This window comes from Phymastichus coffea, unplaced genomic scaffold (genome assembly GCF_024137745.1).
Source record: "Phymastichus coffea isolate CEN01 unplaced genomic scaffold, Cenicafe_Pcof_1.1 PCOF00007, whole genome shotgun sequence".
NCBI classification, from domain to species: domain Eukaryota; kingdom Metazoa; phylum Arthropoda; class Insecta; order Hymenoptera; family Eulophidae; genus Phymastichus; species Phymastichus coffea.
This window is the reverse complement of record NW_026706818.1, coordinates 9,169,140-9,183,764: the sequence shown is the minus strand read 5'-3', so window position 1 is coordinate 9,183,764 and position 14,625 is coordinate 9,169,140. Positions and strand designations below refer to the sequence as shown.

The 14,625-nt window shown below is 36.2% G+C and overlaps 1 protein-coding gene across 1 annotated transcript in view; it reads left to right on the top strand.

Moving 5' to 3' along the window:
- Positions 1–14,625, top strand: part of LOC131668942 (lachesin-like) — a 944,221-nt gene that overhangs the window by 764,065 nt on the left and 165,531 nt on the right. The gene's annotated exons all lie outside the window — the stretch shown is intronic.

Sequence of the window (14,625 nt, the reverse complement as noted above, 5' to 3'; positions counted from 1 at the left end):
TTTAGTTATCCAATTACTCCTTGGGTTCATTTTATTCTTATTGTGTTTATTGTTATTAGATGATGCCGTAATACATGTTTGAATTTTTTCTATTAATTTGTTCGTAGCTAGATTAGGGTCTTTTATAATTTGTATGTCAGTCCAAACAGTTCTTTTGGCTTTATTTTTTAGTTTAAAATAGTTTATTATTTTGAAATTGGTTTTTTGTGTACATTTATAATTATTCCTTAAACTCATCATTATTGGGTAGTGATCATTGAAGGGTACGTTGAGGACGTAAGTTTTATATTTGACTTTTCCTAGCCTAACATAGAAATTATCTATACATGTACCTTTGTTAATATCAATATTGGATGGTCTTGTTATGGTATGTAGTCCAGGGCAATATCCATTTTCTAGCAGTACTTGTAAAAAACCTTGATCTAGTATTTCTTCACTCAATATATCAAAATTAAAGTCTCCCATTAAAATATTGTTTTTATATTTTTTGTTTATTTTCAATAATTCTTTGAGATTCAATAGGAATTCAGATTTAGATAAATCATGAGATCTGTAAATTGCAGACAGCACCAAAGTTTTGTTGTTTTCTAGTGTAATATTAGAGTTAATTATTTTTAATTTATCTATTTCAAGAAATTCTGTAATTTCGGTGATTTCTTCTTTCATATATAAAACAACTCCATCTGATTTGTTTATTTTACTTTCATTGTAATATATTTTATAGTCTGGAATATTGAACATTTCATGATTGTCTAAATTCCATGTTTCTGTGCATACTATTATACATGGTTTTTTTTCGAGGTTCTTCAGAAATAGTAGTAATTTATTGTAATTTTTTTTAGGCTTCTGATGTTTATACAAAGAATGATATTATTTTCTTTACATATATATTTGTTTAGATCATCAATATTATCTGTTTTATGTTCATTTTCAAATATAATATCATATAAGCTGTTATCCATATTGTAATATTCCAGAAAAACTATTTAGTATTCCTGGTTTTATTACCTGTTGGACTTGGAGTAGATAATGATGATAACGATAAACTGTTATTTATTCTCGGACGGTTATATATCTTGCGGGTGTTTGTTTCAAAGTTTATCCTACCAAAATATCTTTGATGGGTTGGTTGAATTGGATAATCTGTGATTTCAATATACCTTTTTATTTTCATTTTTAAAACTTCACATATTTCGCTGTCGATTGCACTATGGTTTACGTTGTAGTTTTTACTATATGTTTCATTGTGGAAAATGCAGTTTGGACATTGGAGTATGCTGCTACTACACATTTTTGCTTGGTGCTTGCCAGCATATTTATAACACGTTGGCTCTTTTTTTGCTTTTTCACACTTTCCTCCGCCGTGGCCAAAACCTGATATGTGTTGATGACGTCAAAGACTCTACAGTTTTGACATCCAATAAATAATTTGTTACTATTATTTTTTATATGTTTATATAGAATAGATGGAACTTCTATTATTGCAGTTACTGTTTTATTTTTTTCATTTGTAAATACATGATTTACTTTGCATTTTTCTTCGTATTGACTAAAATTTCTTGCATTAATATCAGTTTCTATATCTTTTACATTTGTTGTGAAAGCTTTAGAAATTCCTACTACTTTAACTATCGGTTTACGTATTTCTTCTTTTAGAACAGTAAGTGCCGGTAATTTTTTTTGTAAAGTTTTTTCTAACACTGTGACATTTTCTTCGGTCATGCAGTTGATAATTATTGTGTCAGTATTTTTAACTTGTACACTTTTTGTTTGTATGTTTTTGTCTTTAATTAAGTAATGTGCTACTTAATTTTCTAAGTTTATGTTATCATTACTCTTTTTCTTTATTATTAATCTTGGTATTCTTTTGGGCTTAGGTTTTGGTAGTGCAATTGTTTCAGCATATGTTTTTCTCATAATGTTAGTATTTGCATTATTATTTTGTTTTTCTTTAATTAGTAGTTCATTGAGCAATTAATTTTTTTCTTTTGTTTCTTTATACAGTTCTTTCAATAGGTTATTTTCGGCTTTTAATTGTTGTAATTCATCCAAATCATTGATCTGTGTTACATCCATATGATCATCTTTTTCATTTAAAATTTGCTTTTCATTAACAAGCTCATTTAATATTTCCAGTTTTATTTGTTCTCTACTTACAAGTTTGAATTGTGTTATGAAAGCACTAGCTTGTTCACTTAAGTCCCCATATGGCAAGTTTGATGTTAGTGCAAAATTTGGATGCTCCTGGCATATTATGAATGAGCTGTTTATTGGTTTGATTGCATTTCCTGCATTGATTTTTGCTACTATTTCACTCGTATGATAGAAATTTCCACATACTAAACACACAACTGCTCCTACTTTTGTATTTGGATGACACTTGAAATGCTTATGTAGCGATGATGCGTCAGGCGGTTGCACTTCCGCACCGCTCGACGGCGACATCGCGACTGAAGTCAAATATATAAGAATGCAATAGAAATGAATCTTTCATGGCGTAATCAAATGGATCTCAAGATGAGCAAAATGTGTCATATTTGTAGAAAATATTTTCAACCTGATGAAATAAGAGTTAGAGATCATTGTCATTTGACGGGTCGATTTAGAGGTGCTGCTCACGCATCCTGTAATTTAAATTATAAGAATCCTTATTTTATACCAGTTGTCTTCCATAACCTTACTGGATATGATTCTCATTTTATAATAAAAGAAATAGCTACTAGCTCTGATCTTGAGGAAAATGTGACTGTTTTAGTTGAAAACAAGGAAAGATATATAGCTTTAACAAAACACGTGGACGGTAGTACTATAAATTTTCGATTTATTGATTCTTTTCGTTTTATGCCATCATTTCTCGAAAAACTGTCTTCATACTTAACCAAACTAAATATCGTAGAGCATGAATTCAAGATAGATTAAAACAGACTCAATGACCACCTATCGAAGATTTTCATAGTCAATTGATAGATAGCAACATCTATGAAGCTGACTATGAGCATGCTCAAAAAGTGTGGAATGCATTTGACATCATTGATTTAGGACAGTATTCTGATTTATATTTAAAAACTGACGTATTACTCTTAGCCGATATTTTTGAAAATTTTCGTAAAACGTTTATGGCTGCGTATCAACTCGAACCGGTACACTATTATACTACTCCTGGATTAACATGGGATGCTATGTTAAAGTGTACAAAAATTGAGCTAGAACTTTTAACCGATATAGACATGGTTTTATTCATCCAAAAAGGTATTCGAGGAGGTATTAGTCAATGCTGTAATAGATACTCAAAAGCTAATAATCGATATATGGGCTCAGAATATAATGAAAAAGAACCTAGCAAGACTTTGATGTACTTTGACGTTAACAATTTATATGGATGGGCGATGACGCAATCATTACCATATAAAAATTTTAAGTGGGTCTCTAACATCGATGAGCCTCATTTTTTCAATGTTTCCGATAATAATGAGGTTGGATATATTTTAGAAATTGATCTAGAGTATCCAAAAGAACTACACGACGAACATAAGGACCTTCCACTTTGTCCTGAACACAACACACCACCTGGATCAAGACAAAAAAAACTTTTAACAACACTGTATGATAAAGAATGGTATGTCATTCATTATAGAGCGCTAAAGCAAGCTATTAAATACGGACTCAAAATAAATCAAATACACAGAGCACTTCAGTTTAATCAAAAGCCTTGGCTTAAAACTTATGTAGATTTGAATACAGAAAAAAGAAAACAAGCTAAAAATGAATTTGAAAAGTTATTCTATAAACTCATGATTAATGCAGTATACGGAAAGACTATGGAGGATGAAAGGAAACGAAAACACGTTAAATTAATTAGTGCATGGAGTGGTAGATATGGAGCAGAAGCACGGATCGCACAACCCAACTTTCATAGTAGTTCAATCTTTGATGAAAATTTAGCAGCAATACAGTTATCATAGACGTCTATTAGTATTAAAAAACCAATATATATTGGACTTTGTGTGCTAGATCTCTCAAAAACATTAGTATATGACTTCCACTATGGCTACATAAAAGAAAAACTACCTTATAAAGCAAAATTACTTTATACTGATACAGATAGCCTCGTATATGAATTTAAAGATGTTGATATATATGAAATAATGAAAGAAGATATCAATAAATTTGCTACATCAGATTACTCAGAAAATAATCAGTTTAATATGCCGTTAGTTAATAAAAAGGTTCTCGGTATTATGAAAGATGAATGCAATGGTAATATTATGAGAGAATTCATTGGACTTCGAAGTAAAATGTATAGTATACTAATAGAAAACCATCAAGCAATAAAAAAAGCAAAAGGCGTAAAAACACATACTGTCATAAAAACAATAGATCATGAAGATTTTCGAAACTGTTTATTAGATTTAGAAATTATTAGGCATGAGCAATGTAATATACGAAGTGTATTACATCAAGTAAGAACAGAAAGAGTGCAGAAAGTAGCACTACGTCCATATGATGATAAACGATGTATATTCGATAAAAATCCTGATACACTTCCATGGGGTCATTACAAAACTATTGAAAGGTCAAAGCTTAAAATCAAGAGTGCGGAACAACGCAGGAAAAGAAAGATCATAGAAATGGAAGAAAATCCTCAAGAAAGTTGTAAGTTTCCTCTAACCTCCGACAGAAGTCGCTCAGAACAGAGTAGTATGAAAGAAAATCCTCAAGAAAGTTGTAAGCTTCTTCCAACCTCCGACAGAAGTCGCTCAGAACAGAGTAGTAATAGTGGGGAGGAAAAAGGCTCAGTTAGGAAAAGACTATGGATAGAATAGTGAGAGAGTGGGGACAACGGTAGAGTGGGGGACAACGGCAAACATGGCGACTGAAGTCTGAGGAGTATGGGCAATGGAATCATGAGAAATTACTCAAGTGGGGATAAGGCGAAAAGAGAGAGAAATTACGGCGGCTCGAGTTCTCAGAGAGGGGACGCATGGTACAAAATGGAGAACACACCTCAGTCCGTCGCAGTTATTCAGCAGTAGGTTGAAGCAACAGCAGTAGTCTCTCTTCCTAGTTCTCCTATTAGACTTCTAGATTTTCTCTTAAAAGTAAGTTTCTTGTATACTAGTAGTTCTCTAACTATGTATCCTAGTAGTATTAATTATTGATTGATTTTTTGTTATTGTAGAATGGACTTTTCATCAATTAATAAAATAGCCAAATCGGCATTCTTACCAAGAAAAACGATGGCACAATTAGAAAATAACTGTACCTACATGATAACGAAATTAAGATGGCTTAATACTCGTTATGAATTTAGTGTAGTTATAACAGTAGACGACGAATTCGAAATATTTCCACCTAAGCGAGTAAGCTTAGCGTTAGAAAAAGATGTAGATATGCTGAAAAAATTATTCGAGACTATGGAAAGAAAGGAGTTGTTTATTTACCATCGAGAAGGCTCGAATTTTGAATTTAAAAATTAATCTATCATAATATGTAAATGTATAAATAGTAAATAAATTTATATTTAAAATTTTAATTATCTCTTTAATCCTAATTTAATTATTCCTTCAAATCCTTTTTTTTTTTTTTGGAGAGGTTGAAGTAATTCCTTATCCGTTCTTTCTGCTGAGTTTCGACTTAGTATAAAGGTCTCATAAGCAATGTTAGTAGTGGAAGCACCTCACAGGTGAGAGCGATGGTTGGGGCTCTCACCATTCCCTAATAAAAAATAAGAAAGAGAGGGGGGGCGGATTTCGGCCGCTCGAAAAGCGAAGTAGTGGGGTTATATTCTAAAATATCGATAAGATGTTAATAGGAATACCATTCTGTTCGAAGCGTTGGTAAGAAGAAGTAGTAGTAGTAGTAGAAGCTTAGCCATGCCAGCTATAAGAGACAACAGGAATCTCACTCCTCTTCTAAGCATGTATGGTTTGCGAAGAATGTTAAAATACATCATCTTCCATACGAAGAAAAAGACTCTAGAAAAGGTATTTGGGAGCAAATAGCACGAGATCACGAACGTTTCCAAAGACGTATTGCTGAATTGAATAAAGTTATATCACGAGTATTACTCAAGAAACGTATATTGATGATGAATAGAATCTTGGTCCTATATTAGAAAATCATCACACTATATATATGTTAAATAAAATGGAAATATAATTTAAAGTAGAGGGAGGCGGTTGTGGCGGCTCGAAAACCAAAGTAGTGGGGAAAGGTTTTAAAAGAGCTGTGAGCCTCGAAGAGCTTCATTCTGCCTCAAGAATCGAGTAGTAGTAGTAGTAGCAGTAGCAGCAGTAGCAGCAGCAGCAGCAGCAGCAGCAGGAGCAGCATCAGTACAAACAGCAGTGAGAGCAGTAGTAGAAGTAGTAGTAGAAGAAGAATACGTAACATTCTAGATCTCTTTACCTACAGCAAGATGAATTTTGAAATGTTGAATAACATTGGAATGAAGCTTTTCGATATACTTCCTGAAAAAAGTTATTATGAATTGCATGAAGATGAAAATTATCTAATAACATTCATGAGACAAGATGAATCTCGAATTATTCTTGAACTCGATTGTGAGTTCGAAATTGTTCTACCGGACCGAATGTCAAGAGCGATAATTCATCATTTGGATCTTTTTATTTATCTTTCTGATAGAGTACAAAAATATGCATTATTTATTCAATATTATGGATGTGATCGATTTCAATTTAATATTAAGTAAATGTATTTGTATATCTTATTAGATCTCAATAAAGATTGTATTAGATAAATTTATTTTCTGGAGAGGTAAATGAGTCATTAGTGTTTCTACTAAAGCAGGTTTCGACTTGTCTTAATGGACTCACTAGTGTCGAATATAAAAAAATGGAAGTACCTCACAGGTAAGAGCGAAGGTTGGGGCTCTTATCCTTAAAATAAAAAAAAAACAATGTAATATATATAAATGAAAACAATTATTTATTTAAATACAAGCTAGATACATATAAATTTATATTTTTAATTCATTGTTGTATAGTTTTCTTATTTATCCAAGAATTGTAAGTATTATCAAAACCAAGCCATTTTACATAGACTTCATTACCCCGTCTTCTGAGAATTTTTTCTACAAGATAAATATCAGGATACATAGCTTTCTGTAGTTCTTGCTCATAAAAACCTCCAACAATGGGATTTTCTTGATAATCTATTAGGTGATATGTTACAGGTTTAGTTCTCGAAATACGATGAATAGTAAAAATTTCTGTAGACCAATTAGGCGTATATCCTTTATCAAAAACCTGTTTAGACTTGCTTACTCGCACTTTGTCTCCTACCTGGAATTTCGGTTTTTTGAAAAGACGATGATTGTAAGAGAATCGTGTCAAGACCTGCATTTCATTTTCTTTAGTCACGTCTTTAGGCTTCATATTTATTGTACGATGTTTTCGATTATTATAAGATTCTATTAAACTGGGGAGAAAGTCAATCCACTTATAATTTCCTATTAAACTGAATTTTTTCCACATAATATTTTTTAGTGTTCGATTGAAACGTTCACAAATTGATGCTTTAAGATTGCTATAAGTAGAATAAAGGTTTAATTTTTTTTTTTTTCATTAAACTTTGAAAATTTGTATTGTAGAACTCTTTTCCTCTATCCACTTGGAGATTTTTAGGAAAGCATCCCTTTTTTAATACAGACTCCATTGCTTTAGTGACATCTGTAGCAGTTTTCTGTTTTACTGGAACTCCCCAAGCATATTTAGAGAACGTATCTATAATAGTTAATAGATAGCGAAAACCTTTATTCTCTCTAGAATAGCTTTGCATCTCAACAAGATCAGCTTGCCACGTCTCATCTATTCCACGTATATCGACTTTTCGACGAGGATAGTTTCGACGTGCTGGTTTATGTAACTCATCCACCACTCTTTGATGTTTCATTTTTTCAATCTATTTGTTATAATTGAATGAAAAGTCAGACTGCGTAATCTTATTTCTTTCTCCTTATTATCATTATAATTATTTGTTTGTAAATATTGAATCGCTTCTTCATACGATCGTAATTGTATTCTTATTATATTTAAAGATTTTTTAAGATTATTTATTGTAGTCGTAAGCGTATCGACGTTAACTTCACTAGTTTTTTGCAGATTATTTATTGTATTCGTAAGCGTAGCGACGTTAGCTTCAATAGTTTTTTGCAACGTTCGTAAGTTTACAGCATCGTTACTCTCCTGAGGATCGGCTATATAACAAATTCTTTTGTCATTCGCGTCGTATTGTCCGTCTTTAGTGATATTATACCCTATACCAGGAGGACCTTGATTACCCTCCTTTTTTTTCAATGTACGTCCAAACACATCAACACTCATTTTATTACTGAGGAATATTTAGAATTGTCTTAATATATATAGCCAGCTTCACGTAATTCTTCAATGATTGAATGAATTTCATTAATATGACTAGGATTACCAGCGGTTTGTTCGGCGATAAGCAATCTCAATCGATCAACGAGCTCGTTTGGATCATTCCAATATACATAATCAAATAATGTTCCTTTTCTTGCTATTTTATAGTTAGGAAAAAGACCTCTTCCATCAATAGTCAATTTTCGCTTCTTAGCACTACCACTTAAAGATAAATTTGGACCAATATACTTTTTGAATTTATTTACACGCTTATTGCGATATTCTCCATTTGTTTCATATCTCTTACAATGAGCGTTAGTGATTTCAAGAATTTTTATATAATTTTCAATATTTGATGAACTGATTAATTTAGAATTAGGTTCTTTACGAAAGAGAAGTTCCATTAATCCAGGCGTCTTGCTGAATGCTTTATCATTCACAGTCACATTATCGTTTTGGAAAGAAATTGGAGAATTACCTATGACATATCTATTTTCATGCAAACGAACGTCAAATGTCTTGTCTAAATTACTTTTCTGTTGCGGTTCATGCAATAGTCGAATATAGTTTCCTACAATCGAGTCATCCAATAGCTGTTTTTGTTGTTTTGTAGTTACATTTGAACTAACATTGTCTAAATTTATTGCAGTTCTATCAAGTGTTGATTCACTAGTCTTACTAAATTCGTCTTCATCACCATCATCAGTAGCATCAGCAATAGACATAGCGGATTCAAATGTAGCATCAAGCGGATGTAATGTAGAATTTAAGTCATTAACAGTACTATTGATATATCGAGATTTATAGGGAGTGTCAGCTGTTGTTTTTGACTTGAAAACTTTATCGAACGTAATTTTCTTCTCCTTGTTCGTTTCCTGTTCAGTATTATCGTTAGTTTTATCAATAGCTACCTCCACAAGTTTCTTCAATGGATCAACCATAGGTTTAAAAGTTTCATTCAATGTAATTTCTAAATCAGCTTTGTCACGTTTTATTAGTTGATACTTACGTCTGATAGTATCACGAGCCTCAGATGCTCGAGCATCTTCTTTTCTTTTTCAAAATTAGCCATGTTGACGCTTGCAATTTCTAAAGTTAAATAATCTTCATTCGTTCACTCCGCTATATTTATAGCAAAAGAATCGAATCCTTTTCTAAACCGTCCATGATTGATTGGTCTATCTCTATCAATAACTATAAATCCATGATTATCGTCTCTCCAACATTTTGAACAAATTGCTTTAAACTTCTCAAAAGTCATATCTGAGTTAACATGATCGTTGTAAATATGTTTAATATTCACGTCATCTTGTTGAAACAAAACTAATAAATTCACATTATCTCGAATGAGATGCTTCGGTATACGAGCGTATGATTGACAGAGATAGAAACTATCTACTTTTTTATGTCTTCCCATACAGAAGAATGCTCTCACGTTGTCCTGCTTTTCAGTGGCTATATCGTCAAAAATCATGATGGAATTTGGATTAGTTTTATCCGGTGAAACAACTGCCCCATGCTCGCTGAATGCATAATACTGTATACCATCAATCGGTTCCAATAAATCTTTTAAAAACTTATACTTTGGTTGATTGAGGGACATTGAATAAACATAAATGTTTTCAAATCTAAGCCCATTAGGATGTGTGATTAGTGTTAGCAAACAGTTAGTTTTCCCACAGTTACTAGGACCACAGAAAACTGCTCGTATACTGTCAGGCAGTAGTTCACCATGTCTTTTTTCTCGTTTTTCCGTCTCAACCACATTATCAAAATTTATGACTTGCAACTTAAGTGGTTGCTCTTTGAAGTCCATATTGTTTTCTAATCACCGATCGAAGGACGAATGAGACTACTAACTATAAAAAGACTGTTTATATATTTTTAGTTTCATTAAGACTTTGTCTTCTGATGAGGTATGATCATTTGTTACAAAAGAAAGACTGGTGGTGCTGGCTTAGTGAATAAGATCATTAATAACTTACCATTCGAAGCTCATTTGCCTGGTTATCAGTATTTCGGACCCGGAACTAAATTGAAAAAACGACTTGCTTGTGGTGATCCTGGAAAAAATCCGCTAGACGCTGCTTGTAAAGATCACGATATTGCTTATTCTTAAAATCGAGAGAACATTGAGGCGAGAAACGAAGCCGACAAAATTCTAGCTACACAAGCCTGGGATTGAGTGCAAGCAAAAGATAGTAGTTTTGATGAGAAAGTTGCTACATTTGCTGTAGCCAACATAATGAAAGTTAAAAGTAAACTTGGTATGGGTGTTAAAATTTTAAAACGAGGAAAGAAACGAGGTAAGGGATTAAAAAATCGTCAACAACAACGACAGCGACGAAAGACACATGTAAAAAGTAAAAATCTATCAATTGCATTGAAAAAAATTATTAACGCTCCCGCGAGAAGTGTTGTACCTAGTAATAAATCCCTCTTTGTCATTCGTTCGGCTATAAAAGGCGCTAAATAAGCTGTGAAGAAGGCTGGAGGAAGAAGAAAAATAAATATTCCTCGTATTCTAGCAATTCCTAGTAACGTGGGTGGAGCTCTTCCTTTTTTAATTGCATTATTTACCCATTTGAGCGCCACTGGAGCTTTAGCTGGAGGAGCTGCTTCAATAGCAAAAGCCGTTAACAGTGCTAAGGCCGCTCAAAATTAATTGAAAGAAGCTCATAGACACACTAAATCTATGGAAGCTATTGCTATTGGTAAAGGACTTTATTTGAAACCACATCGTAAAGGTTATGGTCTTCATCTGAAACCATATTCAAGTGGAAAATGTTTAAAAAAAAAAGCTCGAAATAACTTTACCTAATCGAGCACTGACAGATCATGATATAAGAAAATATGCTAAAATACTAAAAATTGCAAATTTTCGAGGTGTGATTGCGTGATGCTCTACCGACCGATGGACCTCGATATCAAGAGACAGCTATTGTAAATTTGGATAATAAACGGGGGCCAGGTACTCCTTGGGTAGCATATAAAAAAAAGGCGATGAGGTTATGTATTTTGATAGTTTTGGTAATCTCCAGCCGCCTATAGATCTATTGCTTTATCTCAAAGTTAATAGAATCATGTATAATTATATTAGATATCAAGATTTTAATACATATAATTGCGGCCATCTTTGTCTCAAATTTCTTTTAAACAAACTATAGAAAAGACGACTAGTATATAAATTACTTATTCAAAGAATTACTGTCATTTGATATAAATCTGTCATGGAGAATACACTAACATTGAGTCTCTTGGGAACATCATCCGTACTCGAATCATATTATTTTCCACCGATCGAATTGATAGCAAACAAAAAATACGTTCTTGGTCTAGTTGAGCTATTGACATTTAATTCAATACCAAACATTGACGTTGGTTGTAATAAATTTTACATTGAAGGTCATGAAGCTATCACTTTACCGATTGGTAGCTACGAAATAGAAGATATTGAAAGCTTTCTCATAGACGAATTAGCACCTAAAGGTATATCGTTTATCCTAAAACCAAATAATAATACTTTACGTAGTGTCATTCGGTGCAGTCAAAAAATACATTTTGAACCAGAAGATTCTATTTGATCAATTTTAGGCTTCACTAAACGCACGCTCGTTGAAAACGAAACACATAGTTCTGACTTACCCGTCACTATACTCAAAGTCAATGCTTTACGTGTAGAGTGTAATATTACTACAGGCTCTTACATAAACGATCGCAAAGTACATACTATACATGAATTTTTCCCAGCAGTCCCACCTGGATATAAGATTATAGAAGTTCCCTCTCACGTCATTTACCTTCCAGTCACTGTGAGGAGCATTGATCATTTTCAAATTCGTATAGTTGATCAAGACGGAAACCTAGTTAACTTTCGAGGAGAAGTCATCACAGTGCGAGTCCATATAAAGACCATATCTTAGTAATGGGTATCATTTACAATATAAAGAGCGGCCGAGGCTATATTAAAAGACAAAAATGTCGAACAGCAACCAGTCAACAGCGAGCTATCAGACCGCTCACACCTCAGAACATTCAATTCCTGAAAAGCTTGAGACTAGAAGTCATCGAAAATCGTGGAAGAAAATATTGTGCATATTTTCTCTGAGGAGTCTGCGGAGCTCAAGGGCGGCCCCGCGGAAATTGGTGCCATTGTCGCTCCAGATTTCAGCCGGCCGACCTCTCCGACCTATAAATCTCTGCAGAGCACCAAGAAAACTGGCTGTGGTGAGGTCTCCGACGAGCTCAAGGTGGATGGCCTTAGTGCAGACGCAGACGAAGAGCGCGACGTAGCCTTTTACTGTGGACGCGCCTCGTCCCTTGTTGCGACAAAGATGAAAGGGCCCGGCGTAGTCGACTCCACAAGTTGAGAATGGCCTGGCTGGCGATACTTGGGCCGGCGGGAGAGAAGCTATGCGAGGGGCGAGATCCTCGCCGCAAGGCGAGCGCAAACAGTGCAGTGGCGGAGGTATCGCTTGATTCTCACCTTCGCCCCGGTAATCCATGCCTTTTGCAGGGCTCGAGCGTAGGTGGCCCTGAAACCGCCGTGAAGACTGCGTTCGTGTGCCCACCGGATGACTAACTGGGCGAGGTGCGCTGGTCCTGGAAGAAGGATTGGGTGTCGCTCGTCGTACGGCAATGAGGAGCAGTCAAGTCGGCCGCCTACTCGAATTACTCCGTCGTTGTCAAGGAATGGCTCGAGAGTTTTCGTCTGACTGCAGCTCTTCAGTTGGTAGCCTCGGCTCAGCTGAGCGAGCTCCTCGGAGAAGACGTGACGTTGAGTAATCCTGGCGCAAGCGATGAAAGCCTGGCGGAACTCGGCTGCTGTGATCGGTGACATTGGTAATGCAGTCTCTCGCCGTCTCAGAAGTCGAATGATACGCGTGGTAGCTCGTAATAGGCCGTCGAGCGTGGAGAATCGATCGATGTGACTCTTCTCAGAATGCAGTGGCTCGTCCTCAATCTGCACCGTTGCACAAGACACGTGACTGCCATGCTGGCACTCCAGGCGGTCGGTGTCGTTGACCTCGAGTGGCCACTCGCTTGCTGGTTGTGTCAACCAGTCTGGGCCATGCCACCAGATTGGGTGCAGTGCAAGTTTAGTGCAGTCTGTGCCGCGCGATGCGACGTCGGCTGGGTTGCAGCTAGTGGGGACGTGATGAAACGTGACGCCCGTGGAAATCTCCTGCACGTGAGACACATAATTGTCGATGATGTCATGTCCCACGGGCTCGTCCGACCGGAGCCAATGAAGAGCAACTTGCGAGTCACTCCAGAGATGGCAGCTCATTGGCGGCACTGACAGTGCGCTGGCGGCGTTCTTCAGCAGCATCGCAGCGATCAAGGTGGCGCGAAGCTCGAGTCTCGGAATGGTCATCCGCGCTCGTCTCTCTGTGGTAGGGAGCAGACTCTTGACTGGAGCCAGCTTTGACTTCGCTTTTAGGATGGTGGTAGTGATTTTGTCATCACTGTGGGTGGCTCTGACGTAAACGACAGCAGCAATAGCACGTCTGCTGGCGTCTGCGAAGGCGTGCAACTGCATAACTTGTCCGGGAATACTACCAAACCAGCGGTCAATGGTGAATTCTGCAGCCTCTCGGATGCTGTCGTGAAATGTCAGCCATCTATTTAGCCAGCTGGCCGGGAGTTTCTCGTCCCAATCGAATTTCGCTCTCCAAAGATCTTGTATTATGATCTTGGCCACGAGAGTCAGCGGGGTCAACCAACCTGCTGGGTCAAAAAAGGCAGCGAGCTCTACCAGAGCAGTTCTCTTGGTAAGACTTGGAGGCGGATCGACGACTCCAGGGCGAAACTTGAAACGATCCGTCACTGGATCCCAAATGACGCCTAATTCGCACACTGGTCCATCGGTAGAGAGTTGAACCCAGTCTGCCCGTAAACGGTCCTCAGCGGGTATGTCTTCAAGCAGTCCAGGCTCGTTGGCCACCCACTTGCGTAGATGAAAGCCGCCCGCCCTAAGCAGGCCGATAAGCTGATCTCTAAGGCTCCTTGCTGTCTCGAGGTCATGGCTACCACTCAAAAAATCATCCATGTAAAGGTCTCTCTTAAGTAATCCGCGGGCCAGTGGAAACCGATGTCCTTCGTCCTCGCCGAGTTGCTGCAGGGTGCGAAGTGCGAGATAGGGGGCGCAAGCCGTGCCGTAGGTGACAGTCCTGAGAACGAAATGTTTAGCTGGCAAGTCGGATGATGGGCTCCAGACGATACGCTGAAGATGACAGTCTCTCTC